Genomic DNA, 12196 nt, shown 5'->3' with positions numbered 1-12196 from the left:
TCCATCCTTTTTATTATTTATTTAAAGTATTCACTTGTTTAGCATCATTCCAGCCATTAAGTGTCTTTTCAAGTCTTCCTCTTTTACTGTGTTATCACTTTTGCTGCAAATATGATTTTATTATCCTTCTCTCTCACTTTAACCTTTACCTTCTTGTTCATTCCTCACAACATTGAACATATGTGCGATAGGATATTTCCTTGCTGTAAGACATTCCTTTCACTGAATCTGTATACATTTCCAAATATATTCCTAACTACATCTGTATTAATAATTATATTTATGAATCTCCATTATATTATTAATGAACAATAATGGGTATACAAAAAAAGAATGTCGGAGTTATAATTTATCATATCTCCAGGATGGATGTGTAAGTGTTGATTTAAAGCTAGAATCAAAGAGTAAAAAGAACAGTTAATAGGTTGTTTGTGGCCATTTATTGATTCCTTATCTTTCTGCTTGAAACGCCACTAGAAAATATTACGATTCCTTAATAGAAAACCTGTGTTTTGGAGTTTGCAAAATGCGTATCAGTAGTTAACAGTTCAACCCACATTCTGTAGAAAGTTTATCATGATCCTTCGAGTTACAGTAACATTTGTTGATGGCATAATCAGTTTGAAACGATCGGGTGTCTCTGAAAAGAAAAGATACAAGATGATCATCGAGGGTGTCTGAAAATGTTGATTGTATCGTGGAATCTTTTCTGCATAGTCCAAAAAAAAAATATGTTCCAAAGGCCAGCCGGTACTACCAATGCAGGTAATTACAGTGTGGAATGTTTTTAGGAAATGCTTACATATGCATCCATACCTTTTACAGCTGCTACAGTTTTTTAAGCCAACCGATTATGCTATGTGTGCTGACATTGTAATCAAAATGTTGTGGCATAAAGATGACCACTTTCTTGATCGTATTGTGTTAAGTGATGAGTCAATATTTCACCTTAGCAAAAAAGTTAACAAGTATCCCGACGGCAAATTTAGTTTAGAGGCCGTTCTTTTTTGCTGAAGTAAGTGTAACAAGAATTACTTTGGATATGCTACGCACATGACCTTTCCTCAACTAAAAAACAAACTAGATAATTTTATTTGACAATAGGCGCTCACATTGAACACTTGTAGGATAAAAGTTACTCTTTCATTTTATTTGTGATACATTACTGTAAGCTCCCTCTATGAATCATGAGACCTTGCCATTGGTGAAGGGGTTTGAGTGCTCAGTGATACAGAATAGCTGGACCGAAGGTGCAACCATATCGGAGAGGTATCTGTTGAGAGCCAGACTAAGGAACGATTCCTGAAAGAGGGCAGCTCTTTGAGTAGTTGTTAAGGGCGTAGGTCAGGACGATTTAAATGGTCATATCAACATCACTCAGTATTCTGAGTACTGCGCAGCTGAAAGCAATGGAAATGCATAATGATAGAATCATTGTAATAAGGATAAAATCAAAACCTAAACCGACAACAATTGTTAATGTCTATATGCCTACAAGTGCCCATGATGATGATGAGGTAGAGTGTGTATACAAAGAAATTGTCGAAGCAATTAAACACATAAATTTAATAATAGTTGGAGATTGGAATGCAAGCATTGGAAAAGGTAAGGAAGAAAATATAGTGTATAAATATGGGCTGAGCAAAAGGAATGAACAAGGCGACCAACTTATAGAGTTTTGCACGAAGTATAATTTTGTAATTGTCAACACCCAGTTTAAAAATAATAATAGAAGAATATACACAAGGAAAAAGCCAAGTGATACTGCAAGATATCATATAGATTATATCATGGTTAAGCAAAGATTTAGAAATCAATTCATCGACTGCAAAAATTACCCTGGAGCAGACATTGATAGCGACCATAATTTAGTGTTAATGAAATGTAGATTGGGGTTTAAAAACCTGAAGAAAAGGTGTCACATGAATCGGTGGAATTTAGAGAAGCTTGAGGAAGAGGAGGAAAAGAAGATTTTTGAGGACATCGCAAGAGGTCTGAGTAAAAAAGATACGGTTGAAAATGTAGAAGAAGAATGGGAGAATGTTAAAAAGGAAATTCTTAAATCAGCAGTAGCAAACTTAGGTGAAACAAAGAGAACTGGTAGAAAACCTTGGATTTCAGACGATGTATTGCAGCTGATGGATGAACGTAGAAAATATAAGTGCTAGTGATGATGAAAATAAAAGGAACTATTGACAATTAAGAAATACTATAAACAGGAAGTGCAAACTAGCAAAAGAAGAGTGGATTAAAGAAACGTTTTCAGAAGTGGAAAGAGAAATGAGCATTTGTAAAATAGACGGAGCATACAGGAAAGTTAAGGAAAATTTGGGGGTACATAAATTAAAATCTAATAAGATGTTAAACAAAGATGGTACACTGATATATAATATGAAAGGCAAGGTCGATAGGTGGGTGGAGTATATTGAAGAGTTAAATGGAGGAAATTAATGAATTAGAAAATGGTATTATAGAGGAAGAAGAAGAAGTCAAAAAGGATGAAAGGGAAGAAACAATACTGAGATCTGAATTTAAGAGAACATTAAAAGATTTAAATGGCAGAGAGGCTCCTGGAATAGACGGAATACCTGTAGAATTACTGCGCAGTGCAGGTGAGGAAGCGATTGATAGATTATACAAACTGGTGTGTAATATTTATGAAAAAGGGGAATTTCCGTCAGACTTCAAAAAGAGTGTTATAGTCATGATACCAAAGAAAGCAGGAGCAGATAAATGTGAAGAATACAGAACAATTAGCTTAACTAGCCATGCATAAAAAATCTTAACTAGAATTCTGTACAGAAGAATTCAGAGGAGAGTGGAATGAGTATTAGGAGAAGAGCAATTTGGTTTCAGGAAAGGTATAGGGACAAGGGAAGCAATTTTAGGCCTCAGATTAATAGTAGAAGGAAGATTAAGGAAAAACAAACCAACTTACATTTGGCATTTATAGACCTAGAAAAGGCATTCGATAACGTAGACTGGATTAAAATGTTCAGCATTTTTAAAAAATTAGGGTTCAAATACAGAGGTAGAAAAACAATTGCTAACATTCATGGGAACCAAACAGCAATAGTAATAATTAAAGAACATAAGAAAGGGAGACCAACAAGGATGTTCCCTATCCTCGTTACTTTTTAATCTTTACATAGAACTAGCAGTTAATGATGTTAAAGAACAATTTAGATCCGGAGTAACAGTACAAGGTGAAAAGATAAAGATGCTATGATTTGCTGATGATATAATAATTCTAGCTGAAAGTAAAAAGGATTTAGAAGGAACAATGAATGGCATGGATGAAGTCCTACGCGAGAACTACCGCATGAAAATAAACGCATTTGGAAAAATATACTTAAAAGTAGAGACAGACTTGTAGGCCACATATTAAGGCATCCTGGAATAGTCGCTTTAATATTGGAGGGACAGGTAGAAGGAAAAAATTGTGCAGGCAGACATCGTTTGGAGTATGTAAAACAAATTGTTAGGGATCTAGGATGTAGGGGGTATATTGAAATAAAACAACTAGCACTAGATAGGGAATCTTGGAGAGCTGCATCAAACCAGTCAAATGACTGAAGACAAAAAATAAATAAAAATACTAAGATTAAGAGATACAGCTCGAAAAATTCAATATATTTTTTGTATACCCTTTATATTCATGCCTAGAGGGTTTACAAGTTATAAATCAATATTTAAAAATAGAATTGTATTATGTATCTTAATTGTCGATTTCTTTTTCAGTTGCTGCCAAATTGGTAGGCCTGTTTACCACTAAAATACTACAGCAGCTCCAAAAAAATGTGTTGCAGAAAGAGAAGTCAGAACCAAAACCACATTATGACAGTGTGTTTCTGCAGTTACAGCAATTACACTATATTATGCAAAGACAAAAACATAATACTAACTGGAATTTGTATTATTATTACTATTATTATTACAGTAATAGTGGCAATAATAATTATTATTACTGTTATTATTATTATTATCATCATTATTGCCATTACTATTGTACTGTTATTATTTACAGCAGTGACTGAGTTAATCTATAATTTTATTGATTATATTAATTATTATCGATTGTAAAAAGTGAACTTTTTTGTGTAATAAAATTTAAATATATATATATATAAATGTAAAAGATAAATTACCAATTATGACAATGAGTTATATGGTGATAAATGTGTAATGTCACTTACAATTGGTTTTTAATGTAATTATGAATGTAAATGTTGTGAAAAGATGCGGTAGTTTAACTAAATTTATAAAAAAAGGCCCATCCTTCTGTATTACAATTACGTATTTTTAAGGTGTAAAATCTTTCTCTCTTTTACTCCCACCCAATTTATATATCTCCTTTGTCCAGTTTTGTAGTCGGTCAAATATTATTATGTACAATTTGATTTTGTTGATCTAACTCCTAAGATTAAAAAAGAAGAAAAGAGAACACTTTTTTTTACATTTTGTAATTTTTAATGTTTATTATGAATTTATTTTCTATTTGCTTTTTTTAATTTTATATTTAGGATTAATATTTACTTGTAATGGCTTATGCTAAAATCATATAATACTAATTTTTATTAGGTTTAATAGATGTTATTTTCTGATGGTTGTGCATACATGTATGTGTGTATGAAGTTTTGTTTTTTAGTTTAATATTTGTGTAAAATTCTTTGTTTGCTCATTAATGATGTAAGTTTAGATCAAAATCTATGAAACGTATTTTCAGTTCCTCGCAGTCACAAAAATAAAAGTATTAGATAGAAGTTTTTTTGTATTTTTTTTGTATCTTTTATAAAAAGAAAAAGTTGAAAAACAGAACAGGGTGAACGTTGTTTATAAGGGGGAATTGTTAAGCAACAGTGTTAATCAAGAGCCCCGACCTAAAAACTATTAGATTTTAATGATGATTATCGCCTGCTTTTTTTTTACTTTTTTAGAATTGTTTTAATTTTATTTAGATAGGAATTATCATAAAAGATATATAGTCAACTTTTTTGTTTCACAACTTTATTAACAGCTGTATCATAATATGCTTGAGGACTGGACTTATAGGAATACTGAATAGTAAATATAATGTACATTTATTTTGACTAACTCATATTTAACAAGAAAATTAATATGTTTAAATATTTTTTCTCCAAATGGTTACACAAAAAATATGCATTATATACATAAAAAGAATATACATCTAGTAATTCAGTGCCCCTATATATATATATATATATAGGCACAATTTTTTTTTTTTCACTCCACCAGTAACCGATAAATGAATTAATTCTAATATCATAATTGATGTTATCCTTCATTTTCCTCATGTACACTCCATTATTGTTATAAATTGTTCAAAATTATGCTTTAGCCCAGAAGGGCCTTAAAAGTTCATTTTTTTTTTAATATTAAAATTACTGTTCCTGAAAATTAGTTTAAAAAATGGGACCATATATCAGGAAAAATAAATATTTTCCGAATAAGTTTAAATTTTTTTTCCATTTTAATAAAGATTCATCGGCCTTCTCCAAATTTATCATCAATTCTCAAAATTAAGTAACATCAAATTGATTTATTAACAGATAGATGAAGTATTATTAATTTTTTTTAATTATGCACTGTTGACCTTCAGTTAAAGAAAGGTTTTAAGCTCAAAAAATCTGCAGATCCCGTAAAGAAATCATCTATATCTCAATCACCAGCACACCGATCTGTTCTCCATTGCAGTAGGTTTTGTTTCATTAGGATAGAAGTGACAGAAAATGTTTTTTTATATTTTTATTATTTAGGGTAGAATCACAGGATAAAGATTTTTTTTTTAATAGAAAGAGATGGCTGTATTATATTCATTATTACATAAGAGTATGAACTAATATATATTATTTAATTATACTATAAGTTGGACACTTAACTTGTGTTTTCATGTATCACTGTGTTCCATTTTTTTGCAGTTACATCTGTATCCTCTTACGTCATTCTATTGTAAGAGATGTAATGTAATTCTCTTAGGAGAATTTAATTTTTAGACGACGTATTGCTTATTGCTTAAATAAATAATCAAACTTTAAAATGATGATCAGTGAAGAGGTTTTTTTGTGTATATTATTCATGCGGTCTCAATTATCCACTTATTATTTCAATGAAGACATATCAGTCTTTTTGATAATTTATATATTACATATATATAGTATGTGGGTGTGTGAAAGAGAGAGAGAGAAAGAGTGATAAGTGGCAAAATTCTGTTTTAAACTGACCCTTCTAAAAGTAACCATAAGGTATTCCACTACCCTTTCTCAAATATAGATTTGTTTCTTTAAAAAAAAAAAAATAGATAAATAAAATCAAAAAAAATTCCTGATTATTAAAATTTTGAATCCAAATGGAAATTCTCCTCTGTTCATTATCATTAAAAACAGGTCTCTTGACTTTCAATTAAGAAAACAAAATCTTTGACCTCTTTGAAAATTTTAAAGTGGTTTGCCTGCCGGTCAGTTTTTGAGACCCATCTTCGATCGGCACAAGCGACAGTAAATTTCAGTTTTGAATTTAGAATTTTGACAAGCGGAAATTTTCTAGTTTCAATTTTTGTAGGAACAGGGACAGGTTACTTTTAGAGTGGGTGAGATGAGAAAAGATTTTATATATTTGATATACATGTATGCGCATATATTTAATGATTATTTTTATCAATATTAATTACTGAATTTATTACAGTATTTAGTTTTGACTGTAATAAACTAGAAATAAATAAAGCATTATTATGTTAATTAATATTTTAAGCTAATTATAGAGAATTTATTATTTTTATTGTCGTACTACTCGATTAGTATGCTTATACTTAAAAGATTTTTTTTGTTATCGCTAATTTTTATACTGTAATATGATGAATAACTATAATAGTAATAACAAAGATAATTTTATTATTTACCAAAGATGTAATAATAAATTATATATTGTACATTATAAAAATTTCTATATTGTTCTACTTCATGTTTTTTTTTAGATCAACATTTGTTTATTATTAATTTTCTTATATTTAATACTTTATGTGTTTGCATGGCTTGTATATTTTGTTTTTTTTTAGATTTTTTTGATGAAAATTTTAATTATATTTTATCGCAAGGTATTTATTTGTTCATTTTAGTATTTAAAACTTATACTTTAACAGTTTGTTTCATCTAAGCTTGAAACTTTCCTTATTTATTATTTTATCTATGAGAGATTTTTATATTTATATCTATCCTTGAGCAAGTATGAATTATATAGTATTTGCCGCAGTGGTTATTATAATCTGTTGTCTTCTAAATGCTCACATATTTTTATTTATTTATTTATTTTTTATTACTTAGTTTTGTTTACGAGGATCAGAATAATAGCTGTGATATAAGACCATATCAATGAATGTGGAAAATTATATTATTTTAAAATAATAATTTTACTGCCTCTTTTAAGTTATATTACCTCAGTCGCGTTAATGCAGATATTAAATATTTGAATTAAACTACCGATCGCTTCTAACATCACGCCTCATTGTTTGTAACTATTTATAGTTCATTGAAAATATTAACCGATAATTTGAAAAACATGAAAATATTTTCTTGTAACCCATGGTGTGTTTCAGCTAAATAATTTGAAGCTACCTTTTTATATTTTTGTTGCTTTTTTTCTGTATTGAAAGTGCTCCCTTTATCCACTGGTAGGTACACTTATAAAATGGCTTGATTTAACCCTTCCCAAGCTACACCATTAACTAACAGTTTTAAATAGAACGTTATTATTTTTATCAATTTATTTATTTATTTTTTTTAAATATGTTTAAAAATGTCTCTTTTCTAATGAAAGATAATGTAAAATCATATGAATATCATTTGAGTAAATAATAAAAACTTAAATTAGAAAACGGCAGGTATACTATAAAAATGGAAAAGCCAGTCAAATATATATATATATATTTTTTTTTTTCAAGTACACATTAAAATATGTATGAAAACATAAAGATAAGTGTGAGAAAAATCAGATTGATCATCGAGTATATAAATACCTTTTTGATTTATTATAATGTATATTTAGTTAGATTTGTGTATTTAGGACAGAAAATACTGATCTCTGTTATCTTGAACGATTAATAATAATTAACAAAGTATTATTTCTATATTTAGTCTGCAAAGCAAATCAGACTACAGATATATTTATTACTGGCTGAGGAAGGGTTAATGTTGGCTGCAATTGCCTTGCTGCAGTCAACCAAACAGTATATTTTAACAGTGTGTTTTTAATGTTAAAGGCATACCCAATCAATTGTATTACCACGTGCTCTGAAAAACATTCAAATTTTGCCTCATTTGAATAAAAATTGTTCTAATAAATTATTAATAATTATGTTATAAATAAATTATCATTATTACTAATTTTTGCTAAACTATCATTACTGGTCGAGGACTTTGTTTCATCGATACTGTTTTGTTAATAATACATGTTGATTTTTAACTTTATTATTCAAACTATTAATGATCTCAGGGTTTAACCGGCCCAAGTTAGCCCTCGCTAACTACTACTCATTTTCCTGAATTAAAATACCACCTTAATAGAATTTAAATGTAAATCTGTTTGGAACAGGTAAGTTTACCCGATATCAGAAGCCGCAATTTATACGCTAGGTAGTTATAAAAAAATCGGTTTTAGACATTACCTGGATCAGAAAGTCTCAAATTTCCTGTAAGAAAAATAGGAATGATTAGGAAAAATTACACCTGAGTTAATCTATATTAATTTGAAGTCAAATAATTATTATATCATGATAAATGCTTATTTATTAGTTTATGCTACTGGTGCTGAATGAAATATCGGATGCTGTTTGTTTTCCTGATCTCACAATTTAATTTTTATCAGTAAAATTCAGTTACTGCCCATTGTATAATAATATTAATTTATAATTATAAATAATTCAACAATGTTTGTTTCAGTTTTGATGTTTTGTCACTTAAAATTGCAAATAAAAAAATTAATATATATATATTTTAAAGTCTTATAAGACCCATATTCCTGTGTACCAGTATATTGTATTTTTATAATAAAAATACAATATATATACATTCATTATTAAAATAAATAATATACATTTATAGAACATTTCTCAGTTTTCATAATTACTATTTTTATTTAACATTTATAAATTATACAACTTATAAAGCATACAAAAGCCTGCATTAGCTGCTACACAATAGGTTTGTGCGTAAGTAATTGAAACACTAATCTTCTAAGCAAAAATAACTAAATATAATAGTTATTTATTGTTGCATACAGTATATATATATATATATATATATATATTTCTATAATGTATCAAAAACTTTCATGTTCGGTGAACAGGTTACTGATCCCATATTTTCATAGAACCTTCTCAATATTGGTGCCATACCTGAACAGGCTCTAGAAGTAAAATATACTTCTGTACTCTGGATATTTTAAGTATTCTTAAAGAAAGTGTGGCCAGCGCTCGCCTATTTTTGTTACTTACTTTATTAAGATAACGATCTGCAGCCAAGAATTTCTATCCTGAGCCGAATAACAAGACCATCTTAATTCCATTCCTTGCTTCTCTTTGCTTTGCTAGGATCAGTTACCTAATTCCACTGGGTCGCAAGATTAACAGCAGCACTTCTTGCAGGTTAAGCATTGAAGTGAAGAAGACAGAGATAATTCACATGAATTCTTATATTTTATAATGCAGATGGTAAGGATCATTAAATTTCATCTAGCTCTTCTAGTTCAGTTAGCATGAGGATTACTAATTTTCTGTATTGTCCTCATTCTATGAAATTTAGATAGACATTTTGAGAAACAAAGGACATTATAAATAATACTTCTTTTTGTTGTTTTTATTTTAGAGACAATGTATGATCATACATTGTAAGCATCTCTTTTTGAGTGACATTTCTTTATTGATTTTCTATATACTACTCTTAATTTTGACAAAAAAAAATTAAGCTCTAACTACCGTTTTAGGTAAATTAATGAGTTAAGGAGCAATAATATAAGCTCTTTAATGTGTTAGTAAAATAATCAATACTGACATTGCACTGTGTAATTTATTTTCCGTAGTGTAATTTGTTAATTTTTTTTGTTTTAAGAGTAATGCGACATACTTTGATAAAACTAGCATATAAAAGTTATCATCGATACAGATGCTTTCACTAAATGATTTCATTCCAGGATCAGATTGTAGAAAGAAATTTTAAGGCTCAAGGTCTTGTTATAAAACCACTTCTTTTTGTGCTTAATATCATTTTTAAAAAGTTTTTTTTAGTTTCTGTTATTGTTATTTTAACCTGCATCACATATATTACATTTTTTCAGATATGCATTATGTATTTTATGTTTTATATTATTTATCGTTATACAAAAGAATTATTTTATTTTTATCTTTTTAATATAGAATTTCAAACCCCTAGATGTAAAAAATGTTAATCAATTTTTTGAAACTTTTCAGAGGGTAATCTCATATTTATAAAAATACATATTTTTTTAAAATAAATTTTACAGTTATTCTCTTGTATTAAAGCGGTGCATATTACATGTTGTTTCACAACAAAAAGGAGCAGTGCATTGATTTGTTCCAGTTTTACTTATCGGTTGTAACATGTAAAGCATCTGAGGTATAAAAGTCACACTGTAAATAGAGTGAAGGTGTCCTTTGTAAGTTAGAATATCGTCCTTATTTCAACGGGCACAGTTTACTTACAATACTATATTCGGCTCAGCGTATAAGGTCAAACCGAGTCACTCTCTCTTTTCTTAGTAGGTTTGCCACAGAATGCTTGTTCATTTTCAGAAGATATCTATAGTTGCAGAAGTAACTTGTTACTCATGACGGGTTGTCGCAACATTTACAGTTATAGTGGTTAACTTACAAGGAATAATAAAAACAACTTTGAATGAGCCAATTAATTGAATATTCCAGCTAAGGTACAGGCAAGAATTTTTATAGACATGCTTTACACAAATTATTTAATAAATTTAAACCTTAAAAGTTTTGAGAGATCTTAGAGTTATACACCACATTTAATGAAATAAATATTTATTGATTTGATAAGCACTTATAAATTGATTCGTTTAATTCAAATAATTGTATCCGAATTATAAAATTCTTTAAATTTATCCCTTATTCTGAAATTTAGAAATTATTTTTTTAGGAAAACGTATATATTCTGTTACAAAAACTGTGAAGAAAGCCAAGCACCTATAAATGATGAAACATGAAATAAAAACAAGATCCTGTTAGTTTGAAATTAGAAAAGAAAAAAACGTCAGCCCAGTGAGACTTCCAGAATCCTGATCCCCTGAATTTGATGTCAATCTTGCCATGTTTACTGTCTTAATATTTTCTACTGCCTCTTTGCTAGGAATGAATAAATTACATCATGACACAATTTGAGTAAAATAATTAATAGTTTAAAGCATAACAAATAATTTATTGTGATATAATCTATTTAGTTATTATAACCGTGAATTTTTTTATTTAATTTCATGTTTTTACTTTTGTGTTTTTTTTTATTAGTGTATTCTTTTGTAATTTTATTTTATTTGTTATTGTGCAATTATAATACTCGACAATAGTGATTTTATTGTAAACATTAAAGCTAAAACTTAAACATTTTGTGTATAATTCAGAGTAATTGTAACATTTAAAAATAAATAAGGGAACAAATTATTATCAGTCATTAATTGTGTATAAACTATTTTATGTCAAATTAGGATTAAAATATATAGAAATAAATTATTTTTATTTATTTATTATTTTGCCTGCATGCTGGTCTCCTGTTGTATGCCTGTTTGTGGCAGATTAAGCATGTTTATTATGAGTGTTGTTGAACTTTTCATTTGTTAATTGAATTATAATTTTTACTTTTTTCTTTTCTTTTTTTAAAATAGTACATTTATTATAACATGTATATATTTTCAAAATATCTATAAGCAAATTCTCTGTGCATAAATAATTATGTTTATAATTAGCCTGATGAGTTTGTTCTGCTTGGATTTAGGGCTGAGGTTGTTTTATGTATGAAAAGTATCTGTCCATATACAATTCTATTTATATTTAAAATTTTTGTCAAGTTGCTTTTGATTTGGTTTAGCATTAGAAGCAGTAAAAAACAATGATAATTTTATTATTACAATAAAGTCACATTAAACATTTTAGCTTAGTTTC

At 28.3% G+C, this 12196-nt stretch overlaps 1 protein-coding gene across 1 annotated transcript in view; it reads left to right on the top strand.

Annotated features, from left to right (window-relative positions):
- kuz (zinc-dependent metalloprotease kuz) overlaps nt 1-11754 on the top strand; it is a 140280-nt gene extending 128526 nt beyond the window's left edge. The window contains exon 16 of the mRNA XM_075375877.1: nt 3742-11754. The gene's annotated coding sequence lies outside the window, so the exon portion shown is untranslated. The remainder of the gene's footprint in view (nt 1-3741) is intronic.
- The last annotated feature ends 442 nt before the right edge of the window (nt 11755-12196 follow it).

The sequence above is a fragment of the Lycorma delicatula genome, chromosome 9, assembly GCF_047948215.1.
Source record: "Lycorma delicatula isolate Av1 chromosome 9, ASM4794821v1, whole genome shotgun sequence".
In the NCBI taxonomy this organism is placed as follows: Eukaryota; Metazoa; Arthropoda; class Insecta; order Hemiptera; family Fulgoridae; genus Lycorma; species Lycorma delicatula.
The sequence above is the reverse complement of the archived record's forward strand: the minus strand, read 5'-3'. Positions and strand labels throughout refer to the sequence as shown.